We start from the raw sequence: 15882 nt of genomic DNA, 5'->3' as shown, positions 1-15882 counted from the left end.
AACAATAATGTCGGGCAGACTCGATTAATTACAATAGAAAAAGAATATGAATTGTAGATTTATTTGCTGGTTTTTCCTTTCACGAGTAATGAAAGTGAAATTAACTATACGCGATTTCGACAGCTTTCATGATCAACCAACAGCTCTAGAAACATGTTTAACTTCAATTGAAAAATACTTTCATTTTACCTGATGTAATTCTCATTGATCATATTTCCGAATTAATGTAAACACTAAAGCCATTGTGATTGTCGTCGGCTTTATGTTTCTCGAGGAAGAAAAACAAGAAAACAAAGATGCAAATGAGAAGAGAAACTGAATATTAAAAGTACAATAAAATGATTTACCTTCCAGTAAATTAATGAGCAAAGAATGCATAAAGAAGTGAAGCTAAAAGAGTCATTTTTTCTGCACAGTTTCTCTCTTTCTCTCTCTCTGCAGCAGAGCTGACAATGGCCGATTTGCAAGGACGCCCTGGATTTACATGCAGCGCACGAGCATTCGCAGAGGCAAAACACAGAATGGGTACAGGTTAAAAAAACTTGCAGGAGGAAGAAGACGAAGTAGAGAGAGAGAGAGAGAGTCTGAGTCTGGGTGTTATGAGAAAATAGCAATAGAAGAAGAAGATGAAGAAGAGAGAGAGAGAGAGAATCCGTCAATGTGTCATATCTGCTTTGGGAAGTACCCAAAGAGAAAGTCAAAGAAAGCAGCGATGGCTCGCACTGTTCCCACGATACCCCTTTTCTCGATTATCACAAAAAATTTCACGTCGAATTATTATTATTTTTTAGATTTTTATAAAAATATCGTTTCTTTTCATGTTGTGCCTAATTAGTGTACTAAAATAATAATAAACCACTTTTTATTAAGAATAATTAATAGGATTAATACCATGAAAAAACCCTAAACTAGTATACATGCGATAAATTTACCTCCAACTAATTTTTTGACAACAAAAAATCTCAAATTGGTACACCTATAACAATTTTACCACAAACTAATTTTTTGACCACCAAAAACCCAAAACTGGTACAATCGTGACAAATTTATCTTCCGTTAAATTGGATTAATATCACGAAAAATCATAAATTGGTAAACGTGTGACAAATGGAGGGGTAAAACCCCAAGCTGATACACCCGTCAACTGCCACGCGTCATCCAAATCAGCAATTTAACTGTAATATTTAACATCAACTAACAAATAAGAAATATTGTTGAGCATAGCAAGATTGAATCTCGAAATGTAGACTTTATTTTTTTTTGAAAATCTTATGGAGGATCATTGGATCGGCGCTACAATTCTCTAGTGCTTGTAAATGACAAATGAGACATATTTGTTTCTTAACTAATCATTTCTAACTTATGCAATAAAAGACTCACAGTCTCTGATAAATTCAATTTTTAACTTAAGTTGAAATGCTAATGTTACAATTAACTTTTAGTGTCTTTAAGAAAGATGAAACTTCACAAAATAAATTTAAAATACTTCACTTATAAATAGTTTTCCAATACTACTATTAATATATATTTTATTATTTAACTCTATACGAAGATATATTATTCATTTAATCATAGTAAATTAAATTGTCGCTCTCCTTAGTTAAGATTTGAGCTTCGTCATTGTCCCGAAATATATAACGATTATTCCTTAAGCTTAGTTCATGAGTGGGGTTCAATCATGCTAGAGCCACTCTATATAATCATAATTAGATAAGACTGACAACGAGTCGTATATACTTTTAAATGTTGTACGTTATTGTCAAAAATGATTTTATTTGACCGCACTTGCTTTTTAATATAAATGAATGACAACATGATAATTTGTGTTAGTTTTGAGTTCATAAAAATCCGGGTTCGAACTTCTCTGGATATTTAATTTAAATAGGGTTCGAGTTTATCTCAGTAAATTCATGTCGGGCTTGAATTTCTTTCATTACTTTTGAGTTGTGTCGAGAGATTGACCAAAAGTTCCCTCGTCATTTTTTCCTCTTTTCTTTATTATATCCAAGAATTAATACAAGGTTATTCACCAAATAGGGCAACTTTCCATAATTCAAATGAACTTCTATTGGATGTCTGACTTCCCAAACGGTAATTGGGGTCAAAGGAGTGAAAAGGGGCGAAAAATAGTCGAAAAAGGACAAAGTTGCATTTGACATTGGTCCCCGACAAACGCTATGGGAAGGTCCAAGGAAGAAGACTCCTGTCTTCACCGCCACTTCCATGTTACACATGTGGAAAAACGACAAGCATGTTTTTTGGTTTTTTCTTCTCTTTATGGCCAATAGCATTTTTTTTAATAATGAAACAAATGGGAGCATTGTGATTTTTAAACTTACAATTTATTCAATGTGATTCATGAACTTTTGGTACATATTCGAACTAATCATTAAATTATATGAAAATATTTAATATTGTCCTTAAACTTAAACTAATAGAAGGACAATGTTTATAATAATTTAAAAGTTCAAGGACTACATTGTAAATTGGGCTAAAGTTTATGGACCACATTGAATAAGTTGAAAGTCCAGGAACCATATTGTATATCGCGTCAAAGTTCCAGAACCATTTGTGTCATTTTCTTCATCATTTTTTACTTTTATATGCTAGAAGGGTCGTTAGATGGTTGCATGAAGAGACCAAGAATCATGAAAATCAAATCTTAAAAAAAGACGAAATTGTCAAAATGTATTCTTATGTGATGTATATTTTCTCGAAAGGTAATTGAGATAACTAATCTTACAAATTGAGGTTGGAAAAATATTGGATGACTATTGCTTGTTTGGATATCCCTTGATGTTCTAGGATAATGTTGATGATCCTCTTTAGATACCAGCTAAATCATATATAAAATACACGATTAAGTGAAAATTAGGGCTAATTTAAAAAAAAACATCAACTTTATCTTGAGTAACAATTTTGTCCCGAATTGTTTTGTTTCAATAAAAAACAGAAACTTTTACTCTACTTCCAAATTTAGTCCCTGTGATGTGAAATTTTTAAATTGTTCGACCTAGATTTGAGATTTAAGTGAAAGTTTGTGCTTTTTATTGAGACAAAAAAAAGTTCGGGTCATAATTATCACTTAAGATAAATTTGGTGTTTTTTTTGGAATCAGGCTTGAAAATTATGTATTATTTGTATTAACACTTAATTTTTTTTACACCGATTAAAGGGAAAAAAAAGTCAAATGCACAATCAATCAATCTGGCCAGGCTGGAGGTTGTGGCATTTTGCAGGATCAATCAATGGGCCCCAGCCATCCCGTACAATTTTTGGAATTTTTCCCTGTGTATTGAATTCGGGGGGCACAATAATTATAGTTGTTATGGTTGGTTGCCTCTTAACACAACTTCAAATCAGATTTTTGTCCGTCGAATTTACATCAGGAACAATTGGCTACTCCTAGAGATTCTTTAAAAGGTTCCATCCGAGGAATTTATATCCGCAATTCTCACTTTACGAAAAAAAAAAACGCATTTTAAGTTGGAAGAAATCTATAGCACATGATACATAACTCAACATGCCAATATATATTTGTTGATTTGAAAGAACTAAAGAGGCCGATAATATATTTGATAGAGCCGTAAGATTCTATAGGAATTAAAGTAATGAGTAAAAAGTAAAATTTATATCGAATGGACACGTTTTAAGATCAGTTGGCAGCATGCACACTGTTGAAATATGGAGAACCGCTAATAATTAATTTATAAAAATTAAACGATTTGGATCAAATTGGACGGATGACTTGTTGATATTTATATATCAATTGTGTCAACAAGGTACGAGAACTACTCATATATCAATCGAAATGAGGGAAATCTCACAAAAAATCTTTTATTTTTTCTTGGGGGACATAAATATCCCAAACCTTTTTCATCTCACCAATACCCCAAACTTAAAGTAGTGATCCAAAAACACCTTTTGTCACAGTTTTGTCCATAATGGCCATTAAAAATCCAACGTGACAGCGCATGTGTAGACACCAAGGGAATTTCTAACTCTAAATAAATCCACATCGGGTTTTTAAGGATCATTATGGATGGAAGATTTATGTGTCATCGGCACAAGTTTAGGGTATTTGGCGAGACCGGGGGTAATGGTGTCCCGTGAAGAAAGTTTAGGATTTTTGGTAACATCATTTTTAAAAAAGTTAATACCGCGAAAAATCTCAAACTGGTACACCTGTGATAAATTTATCAAAAACTAATTTTTTTATCACGAAAAACCTTAAACACGTACATCCGTGACAAATTTACTTAAAACTAATTTTTGATCACTAAAAATCCCAAATTGGTCCATTTGTGATAAATTTACCCTCCGTTAATTTCCGTTAAATTGGATTAATAGCATGAAAAACTACAAACTAGTGCACATGTGACAAACGGGGGGTAAAATTCTAAATTAGTACACCCGTCAACTGTAACGTGTCACCCAACTGAGCAATTTGATGGTAAAATTTTACAGAAACTAATCAAGGATAAATTTGTTATAAGTGTATTAGTTTAGGATTTTTTTGTGGTAAAAAAATTAGTTCAAAATTTTTCGTAGTATTAACCATTTCTAAAAATTAATCGATTGCTCATGCATGCATGGAATCCGGTGGCACTCACGACTGGCCTTAGACGCGAGCCCGCCCTTCCTTTTCTTCATTTCGTGTCTTTGTTAGACGATCCTTTACGAGACCACCAACAAGGCCAACCAAACACGCTTGTCTCTGCTTGTCTATTAATGTTTTTACGTCACGTTGCTGTTGGGAAGATGTCGATCTCTGCTGAGTCAAAGTTATCGCTAGAAAGCAGACGTTGTCATCAATTCGAAGAACAAGAGAGAAAGGAGTTAAATGATGAGCAATGTCTTGGTCTTTCGCGAGCCTTATGTTTTTCCCAATAATGGCCAACGGAGAATTTACAACTCCTTCACGTAAAGTCTAAAATAAATTTCTTGTCAGTAGAAACGCCAACCCTTATCAATACGATTTTACCAACTCTTCATGTTTTCATTTAATAGTGGAATGAATATGAGACATTGAGGGCACCAAATGTTTTGTTGAAGGACCCGACATTAACCATTCATTACGCTTTTACCAACTTTGTTATTTGTTGTCGAAAGTTTTGTTGGGTTTAGTAAATTTCACCTTTGATGAATGGAATGAGTCCATGTTCTTCTTTGGTAGCCGCGCATTGAGTAGAGGAAGACTTCGAGATCACAAAACACCAACTTCTATGGAAGGTCTTGTTACAAATTGCCTACAATGTTCTAGCTAAGGTATCATTGAATAGAATAGCATGCACACAGAGTATTTTGAACAATATTAATGCATTAGGAAAATGGAAAAGGAAAAAAAAAGGGACCCTTTTCGAACATATATATATGTATATATATGTATATATGTATATCATTGAAAACTATCATAATCGAATAGGATACATCATAACATTTATTTCTATATGAATAGGATTATCTTCTTTTTGCCTTTGCATATTGATCTCACACAAACTAGACCAATTAAGAGATTACATATTGAAGTGTTATTTTTTTATACCTCATGCTAATATTCATTGCAATGAAAGTTGAAAAAGAATGTTAATTGAATGGAGAGCAATTTTTATATGTTAAAGTATTCCACATCGCTTGTTTACGAGATTATATGCTCATTTCTCATTGAGAAGATATTTTGCTACTTAATGCTAGGAGAAACTAGCACTAAATGGTTGCTCTACCAAAGTTTTTATCCTTTGATAGTTGCTGTTTTTCCTTTTCACAACATAGGTGACTACCTTAGAAGTTGAAGGACGGTCATCTAAGCAAGCCTAGGCCATAACATCGGTTATTGTTAAATCCTTGGATGGTACTTTGGAAGATGCGGTGCAACCTTTCGAGTTAAAAGCGGAAACGAAGAAAGTAAACACCCTACTTATTTATACAAGCTTTTGTCTATTTTTCCACAACTGTTCGATAGTATTCCTAAGTATGAATGCATGAAGCCCAGGTTTAGGGCGAGAGTGAAAATGAGTAATGTGTAAATGCATCAAATGCGCAACCGCACTTCAAGGTCAAGCACCATCGTCGGATTAGCCCATGTGAAAAATGAGTACTTGGGAGCAAGCAAATTACTCGCTTGAAAAGTTGGCGTTTTATCATTTCTCCCACGAAATTTAAAAGCTACAAAAAATACACTCATATTAAGTTCGAAAAGAGATCATACGTCACTATTTTGAAAGAGTTAAAAACTTTGACAATACATCTGATAAAGCCATAAGATTTGATAAATTAAAAAAAAAAAAGTAAAAAATTACCTCGAATGGAGCACATTTTAAGATTAGACGTGCACGCACGCAATTGAAAACAAGAGAATTTATAACTCATTTACGTAAAGTCTAACTAAATTTTTGTCAGTATAAACGCCAATCATTACCATTGCAATTTTACCGACCCTTATAATGGTGGTGAGAGTATGAAACATTGAGAATACCAATGTTTTGTTGAAGGACCCGACATTAACCATTGATTAACCTTTTACCAACTTTCTGGTTTATTGTCGAAAGTTTTGTTGGTTTTAGTAATTTCACCTTCATGAATGGAATAAAAGTCAATGTTCTTTTTTGGTAGTTGAGCATTGAGTGAGGAAGACTTCAAGAACACACAACGCCAACTTTTCTAAAAGGTCGTATTAAAGATTGAAAATCTTTTGTGAGATTATTATTAACTGTTCAAAAATTTTAAATTGTTAAATGAAAACGAAATTTTAACATTTGGATGTAAGAAAAATTGCCTAAAACATTCTAGTAAAGGATATGATATAATAGATAGCATGCACATAGACAAGTTATAATATTTCGAATCAAATTAATTCATAAAAAGACTCTTTTCGAACATGTATATATAACATTAAAACTATCTAAATTGAATGGGATGCAACATAATAATTATTTCTATGCGAATATGATTGTCATTTGGAAGAAAAATTCGTAGGCGCTTTTAGATATGCAACTCACTTTGGCAACATACGGCATCTACATCCAAAGTTGATCTCAGCTAAACTAGACTCATTAAGAGACATATGAAGTGTGATTTATCTATACCTCATGCCAATTTTCACGATGAAAGTTGAAGAACAAAACTGGTTGAACAGAGGCAATTTTTTTGTGCAAAAGTATTCCATGCTTCTTTACTGGGTTTATATGCTCTTTATATGCACATCGTCTCTCTCTACTAAGAAATTCATGGTTTTGGGTTAGAAATTCTCACAAGATATCTTAGTCACGTTCTGTCCAAGTTTATTTTACAAGTATAGCCCTCGGTTGTGTTGTTCTTAACTCACTAAAATGTGAGAAAAGGTGTTAAAGTATCTCATATTACTTGTTTACGGGATTCATATGCTTTTTATATACGTGTCCCTCTATATTTAAACATAAGACTTTGGGTTGAGCATTATAAATATTATACACGACAACTTTAGATAAGATGGCACATCACATCTATGTTATTGTAGTGCGACACCTCACCTACAACGGCAATAAAAGGACCATCCACTACTGTAACTAACTCGAGAATTAACAATTTTAGCAACAAAAAAAAAAAAACTCGAGAATTAACTATTTGCACTTTAATTATGTAGCTATTTACCTATAGTCTTAGATATAGTTAGTTAAATTTATGACAAAGCCTTTTCGATAAGGTCCCAAGCTTGACAGAAACAACTGAAATCAAGTTTGAGATGAAAAGGGCTATTAACATAGATCAGGGTCATGCTACTTAAAGGGGAGATAATACCTACAAGATGTTAATTGATTGCTTAGAGATACAGGTTTGGCAACTAAGAAAAAGAATGAAGAAAACAATAATAATCAACCATAGTTTGAAGTTGATTATGAGTTCTTGTACCTTATTATACCTCACGGAAAGTTCTTAAATGTGCTTATGTTATTCTTCGATATTCGGATGTTTTATCCCTTTCTTTTTGCTAAAGAAAGATTCAATGATATAGTAATACTTTAGATAGAAAGGTTGTGCTTGATATCTAGATATATTAGAATATTTGAAATTTAAACTACGCGCTTCATTTAATAACTTATATTATCGTAGCAGTTGGCACTGGCCCGACAATTTTTTAAATAGCAACAGAATATGAGTTTCTAGGTCAAAATACTTTCTCTTTATTTGCCTCTCTAATTACATATTTTTGATACTTTACACTTTGGTCAAAGTTCAGTCTCTATGTGAGCAAGTTTTTCGGAGTATACAAATATTACAACTCGCCTCACGTAGTTTATATTTTTAGAACTGTTAGTGGTCTAACCAAGTTTTCACAATTAGAAGAATATTATAAATCCAATCTTTATTCTTGCCAAACATATCTAATCAAAGAACAACCGGGACTACCAAATATTGATTATTTCAGCATTAAATACTGATGACCCTCTTTACCAAAAAAAAAAAATACTGATGACCCCAATCGAAGGCAATTGCCACAATCAATGATAATATGGACCACACAGGATTTTGTCTGCGATTATATAAATTCTATCCTCATGAGATTATATATATATATATATATATATATATATATATATATATATATATATGTAAGTTTTATCGCATATTATTTTCAGTGCATGTTTTTCTTCCCTAGATAAGAAGATGATTATTCTTATAGCATATTCCTTTCTTTTTCTTTACCAATCCTTCTATTGATTTGCTTTCCAAAGTTTAATTTGACACATTGAACTCATTCCGGGTCAATTTTACATGAGTTTTCCCGTCGAACCTCTATTCTCGATGAATCTCAACTCTAAAGTCACTAGTGCTTGCAACTTCTCATTCTACTTCATTAGATTCCATTATAGTCACATCGAATTGTGACAGTTCACGGCTATTTAACTTTGAGTTTAAGGAGATATAACCAAAGTGTTGTGGTTTGGCTAGACTAATCTTGTGCGGTAACCCATACTTCAAAAATAGTAACCAATCACACGATTCAAAATTGAATTTTTTGGAGATTATGGATTGGACTACAACTACTAGATCTCAGGTCTCTACTTGGTCTTTCCAAAAGGGATAAATATAAGTCAGCCCGCATAATTTCTCAAGCTAAACACGTTGAAGCCTGTTCATAAGTTCAGCTATAACGACCCTCCAATCTTTTTCATATAACGACTAAATTATGCAAGGCTAGAATGCATCCAACCAATTTGTCAATAAAGCATACCTCGTGCCCATCACTTCAGACGACCATGAGTCGATTTCTCCCTCGAAGACTCATGGCACACCTTGTCATTACTTCAAAATCTCCAATCTCTGGTGGGCATAGTGCAAGTGCGACTAGCGTGGTCCAATTAAATTGACCAGGCCGGTTAAGCAAGCCCCACCTTAGTTTAAATCAACGTCAATTATATTATATTTTCCAATACCTTGGTCTAAAAGGAATCTCCTATGGCCTGCCCCACAAATACCCAACTTAGCACATTCCATCCTAATGATGGTCCAGCCTTCAGGATCACCTCAAAAGATAAACAGCTTGGTGTAAGGTCGATCAAAAAATATTTTTCAAGACGTTGTTTATATTTTGTAAGGTTGATCTAAGAATTATACATATTTGAGATTAGCAAAAAGGAAGAAAAAAGACACATGCTTTAGTGGTCTATCTCTTAATACTCATATGATCCAACACTTTATGCTGGTTGGTTTGTACTAGAGTAGCCAAATATATCAGCCACGTTAGGGGGAGATGCAATAAAACAATGAGAGCATTTTCAAGGACCCCACGAGGCAAGATCTTTGGGACCAGAACATAAGCTTTTCATTTCTTTACGAACTTTGAGGCAAACCCACTTCATATAATCTCTTGAATATGTGAATGTTTAATGAATGAACAGTAGGAAAAGTAGGAAAAGAGAAAGAGGGCTCCAACCCATTTGAGTCTGTTCCCATTCTCAATCATGATTGTCCTCTTATGCTTCAAAATCGCAGCTATTTTCCAAGCCACCATCTCCCACTTTTCTCACCCCCTTTTGGTGGGGAAAAAGAGGCTTTGCGACTGTTGACGGGGAGATTTTTCTCAGAGGGTGGGAGTATCTTTTGTTTTGTTTTGTTTTCTTTTGGTATCACGCCCCACATTCCTACTCTCTCGAATGATTAGTTGTGTAGACTTGGGAATATCCTATTAAATTTGGGAAACCTTTCTCTTTTGTGTTATTTAATTTGATATTAGGATGGGGCATATCAGGTGCAACATGTTCTTTCCACAAGTATGAATTAAGAATTGTGTGATTTGCTTTTTAGTCACATTGATTCAAAGGAGCTGATCTAGAAGTTTGCTCATGGAACTTGCAAGATGAGATAATAATTGAGTCACAACAGTTCTGCCATACTCTCTATGGGATCACCTTGAAATTTCGCGGTGAAATGAGAAATATATTTTCACAATTCAATCATTGGAAAATAATCTTGCAAGAAAAAACCAACTTGATATAGAGGGAAAATTACCAAAACAGTCCTAAACATATTACAATTGTACCAATTTAGACATAAACCTTTTTTTGTGCCAATTCAGTCATAAACCTTTTATATTTGTACCAATTCAGTCCATCCGGCCACTTTTGGCCGGCCGGTCGACGCTAACATGGACGCAGGCCGGTGTCGGCCGTCCGGCCGATGCTAACGTAGTAATTTTTTAAATATTTTTTTCAAGTATTTTTTTATTTTTGTACTTTTTTTCTCTCTTTTTTTTTTTCCTATCTTCTTCCCTGGCCGGTCTGGCGACTGGCTGAGGCTAGCGAGTTCACAACTTAGCGGCCATGGGGGAGGCTCGCCGTCGCCAGGCAAGGTCGAGCCTCGCTAAGGCCAGGCAAGCTCGACCTCGCCCACCGACGGCGAGGCCGCCCAGATCCACCCTCACCGTCGGTGGGCGAGGTCGAGCTTGCCCATGGCCGACCAACAGTGAGGTCGCTCGGATCTAGCTCGACCTCGCCGTCGCTGGGCGAGCTTGACCTCGCCCGGTGATAGCGAGGCTCGCCCTCGCCAATGCCGGCGAGGTCTCGTTGGCCTTAGCCTCTGGTTGATCGACGGTCACCGGATCAGCCAGGGAAGAAGATAGGAAAAGAAAAAAGAGAAAAAAAGTAAAAAAAAATTCGAAAAAAATATTGAAAATATTACTACGCCAGCGTCAACCGGATGGCTGGCGCTTGCCGGCCAAAAATGGCAAGATGGATTAAATTGGCACAAATGTAAAATGTTAGGATTGAATTGGCACAAAAAAAGGTTTAGAACTGAATTGGCACAATTGCAATATGTTTATGACCGTTTTGGTAATTTTCCCTAATATAGACATGTCTCCTTTGGTACTGATACAGATCCACAATGAATTGTATCTAAACCAAATTTCACAGTTCTATAAGCTGATATTTACAAATATGCACGTAAGTTTCATTATATGTTCCCCAAGTCAAAATAAGGTACTTTTCAATGAAATCTTGGCTTCTTGATGTGTGACCATCTTGACTGATTAACCATTATCCTAAGGTCTCATGGCTCTGATCTTAGACATTTCAGGAAATTATCCCATCACACCTCACGAGATTTTTCTTGTCCTGGACAATCATAGAGAGATCAAGTCTGCATGAGATCAGTCATGATTCTTGTTAGTCATGCAGGAGATCTATAGAGATTTCTTCAAATTGGGTTCACTCATTATAGTACGAGGGTGCTCCACAGCAAGTGACCATTGTTATATCTTGGCGAGAGAGAGATAGGAAAAGAGAATGATTTACTTTATTTGTTGGCTGAGAAATGCATCCTTAGTTCAAAATTGATACTTTCATGGTGATCACATGGCTTGAGGAGGGTGATGAAAGTGGGAAAGGGGACCCCCAGTTTTCACCTAACTCCAACATTCATGGTGATGGCGAGCCCAGTCTAATTTGGGGACAGCTTGCATTATCCCTGTTTTAAAGTGCTAATAAGTCTATGATTGTGGTTTTCAAGCAACAGGGCTAAAGATGAAAAAAAAAAGGAAAAGATTAAAACACAATAACATCCAAAAGAAGCACCATGATCAAGAAAACTCCCACTTAAATCCAAATGACAATTCATGTCAAGACTATTTTGCATGATTGATGGATTGATTGATTGGTACTTTACTTGAAGAGTGACTAATTTTTTCGACAAATTAGAGGAGGCAATTTAGGGATCCCTCCTAGATCGAAAAGATCTAGTTCTGGAAAATGCTACAACAAGAGTCATTTTGGCGTTGAAAAGTGGGCCCAAGCACATAGTATTATCTCTCGCAGCCTAAACATGATTTCCCTCTCAATTTTCTTAAAGAAAAAGTCGCAATTTTTTTTTAATTATGTCTACCGTGACACAATTTTTATAAACTTTTTTGTGACAACAAAAGTCTCAAACTATATTCACTGTAATACATTTACCCTAAACTTTTTCATGTAACATAAAAAACTCAAACTTATACATATGTGACACATTTACTTTCTGTCAAGGATCCCTTAAATGATTTTTCAGTCAGAATGACATCGTTTTTATATCACTCAAGCTACGTGGATACCATGTCAACACCGTTTGCTTTATGATGTCTATGTAGGCAGATTTAACAGTTTTCATTGACAGAATTTTGATGGAAGGTAAATTGGAATTTTTCGTATTATAAAAAAAAGTTTAAGATAAATGTGTCGCGGTGAATATAATTTAGGGTTTTTAGTGATTTTTATCCGTTAAACTCACTATCAATAAGAGAACCCACAAATGTACAATTATTAGGTTAAAAAAACAAGTTAGGTCAGTAATAATTCACAATAATTGCTCGCGAATAATTTCTTTTACAACAACAATGGACCCAATTTCTTGATTAGTAGTTGCATCGTCAAATTAGATTCTCTTCACATATGTTCACAATGACAATGACATATTCGTCATCGTGTGGTCAAATCTCCTAGACACATATGTCTAAACACCTTTTTTTTAACTTTTGAAAATTGCCTTATTTTTAAGTATAAGTACACGATGAAAATGACACTGGATGGCTCGACCACTGTTGCTGGTGTGATTGATGGATGGCTCGTATTTGTCTTTATTTTCCTCCACTAGAGGCGGTTTCCAAGATAGAATAAAATGGAATGTGGAGAGTTTGTGGGCTAACGATGGACCTACTGATGCAACAACACGGCAGAAGCAAAGCCAAAAAGAGCGACAAGGTACCGTAAAACCGAGTCCTCCGGTTCATGATCATGGTTTGGAATTCGCCCGGTTAAGTCACCAATGACAAGACTATTAAACGATAAAAGAGAACAATGTTGCACGCTTCGAGGGTGATTCATTTTAGGATTGATCAATTTTCGGCCTAGAACGGATTACCGACTCTATGATCCCTCGGTTACAAATTATTGGAATCGAACCGGTCGGTTCTAGAATTGTCAATTCCTGAATCGGTCATTTTTGGTATTGTTCCCCGATAGAACCAATTTCGAAATAACTCACGTGCTAGTGAATTTTCAAATGAATTTTGTGTAAGTCATTTTAGATATGTCGATTAAAATTAATTTCTTATGAGTCTCCAAATTTTCGACATAAATAGCTTATATGCAATTGAACAAAATGGACGAAGTCAACATCGGAAAGCAGATTGGGAATTAAGACTCGCCAACGGAAAACGTACAATCAGTAATTATTCTATATAACTCTAAAGATGCATATTTACACCTAACTCCATGGACCCATGAGAAAAACTTGGCTCACAGCTTATCTCAAAGGGTGATAGATTATCGGAGTTGGTGAACATGTTGCATGTGTCAGTTTGTGATTGGATAACCACCATTACTTGTAAAGTATTTTTTTATTTTTATTTCTTCATATAGTAGTAAGAAAAACACCTCCAAGTTGCATACGGTAAAAATTAGAGAGATTTTTTTTTTGTGTAGAAGAAATAGATTTTATCCTACATGTGGAAAACTAGTGTGAAGGGTTGTATAAATTTCAAATTCAGATTTATGAAGGCGTGAGATTTAAAAAATCATGGTACAGTCAGTTTGCTTGCCTTAAATAACGATTATGTGAATATATTAATGTTTAGTTATCATTCATTCATTGATAACAACGGGCATTCATGAATTTTTGGTTTAAAATTTCTTCTGTTAGTAATTTTTTATTTTCCAGTAAACCAACTCTTGTACCTCAATGATCAGGCTATTTGATTTCGAAAATAGTTTCTCAAAAGGGTAATTGCAGTCTCTAGTAATGTAGTAATTAATCATCTCGATACTAAGGAAAATGCATACACGTTCAGGAAAAACAAGTCGGCATGAAATTATGTATATTGTGAAAAATATTTGGACGATTTAGAAAAAAAATTAATTGAAAGCATTGTAGAATGGAAAATGTTTTGAATTTTAATTTTCAAGTGTAAGAGAAACTTATGAATACCGAAAATAGTTACATCAACATTTTTGAATGACTGCTTTACCATTATTAACTAATATATAGGATTATCATTAATAGCATGCACGAGTTCCACAAAATTCTCATTTAAAAGTCTTGCTTTGAAAAATAAAGCATCGTTTTCTCTAGACTATTTGTAAGTTGTGCGAAACTTTTCCTTTAATTTATAATTAACATGAAATGCTCGAAATTTTTTTAAAATGTTACAACATTGCCAGATAGAATCACGTTTAGAATTTTTCATAATTTTTCACAAACTAAGATTTCGTATTTTGTATTTTCAAAATTTAGAGAAGGAGTTGTAGGTGAAAGTCAAAAGTAATTGATAAGGGCCTAGATGCAATTAAACTAAAGGGCAAAAGCCACAAAAAAAAATCCCTAAACTATGCCAACAGTGAGTCACAGTCTGTGACACATTTACTCTAAACTTATTTTTGTGATACCAAAAATCCTAAACTTGTACCTGTGTAACACATTTATCCCCAGACAAAGTTTTATAAATAAAAATCGTTGGACACCAGAAAGCATCCAGTGTTGACATGACGCTCGAGTGGCTTAAGTGAAATAAAACGATGTTGTTTTGGCTGAAAAATTATGTAAAAGAACTTTGATTGATGGTAACTGTGTCACATAGAAACAAATTTAGGATTTTTATGTCATAAGAAAAAGTTCAAAATAAATATGTCACAAAAAAGTTCTGGATACATGAGCATTTTTTTTTTATCTTATCAGGATAAAAAATTTTGAACAAAAACCCTAAACTAATTTTTTGACTATCAAAAATCTCAAATTGGTACACTTATAATAAATTTACTCTTTGTAAAATTGGATTAATACCACGAAAAATCACAAATTGATAAATCTGTGACAAACGGAGAGGTGGAACACCCGTCAACTGTTACGTATTATCCAACTCATTAATTTGATAATAAAATTAAAAATTGATGAAGCGTAAATTTGTTATAATTGTATTAATTTGAAGTTTTTTGAAAAAAAAAAAGGGAAATTGGAAGAAAATGTGACAGTGAAGTGACAATGTCCTGACATCATCGCAGACTGTAACAAAACACTTGGGTGCGATTAAGTTTTAAACTGCTATTTCCCACGTGTGAAATGCCCAATTTGATTACCAAGAATGAGAATAGCGGAGACAACAATTCATTCCTTTTTCGTTAAAAGAGATCGATCCGTCGCATCATCACTCCCTCCCAAAATCCAGAATTTCCGGGGAAAAGCGACTCGATCTGTGGATACGAAATAAAATCTGGAGATACATGAATCATGTGTAGTATTATATTTAAAAAATTACACCAATAATTATAAATATTTGAATTAATACTACGAAAAAATCTCAAATTGATACATCTGAATAAATTTTTTTTAAATTAATTTTTTAATCACCAAAAATCTCAAACCGGTATATCTATAACAAAA

The sequence above is a fragment of the Syzygium oleosum genome, unplaced genomic scaffold, assembly GCF_021117445.2.
Source record: "Syzygium oleosum isolate NSW1041296 unplaced genomic scaffold, Sole_v2.1 Sole_v2.11, whole genome shotgun sequence".
Classification (NCBI taxonomy): domain Eukaryota; kingdom Viridiplantae; phylum Streptophyta; class Magnoliopsida; order Myrtales; family Myrtaceae; genus Syzygium; species Syzygium oleosum.
This window is presented reverse-complemented; position numbering follows the sequence as displayed.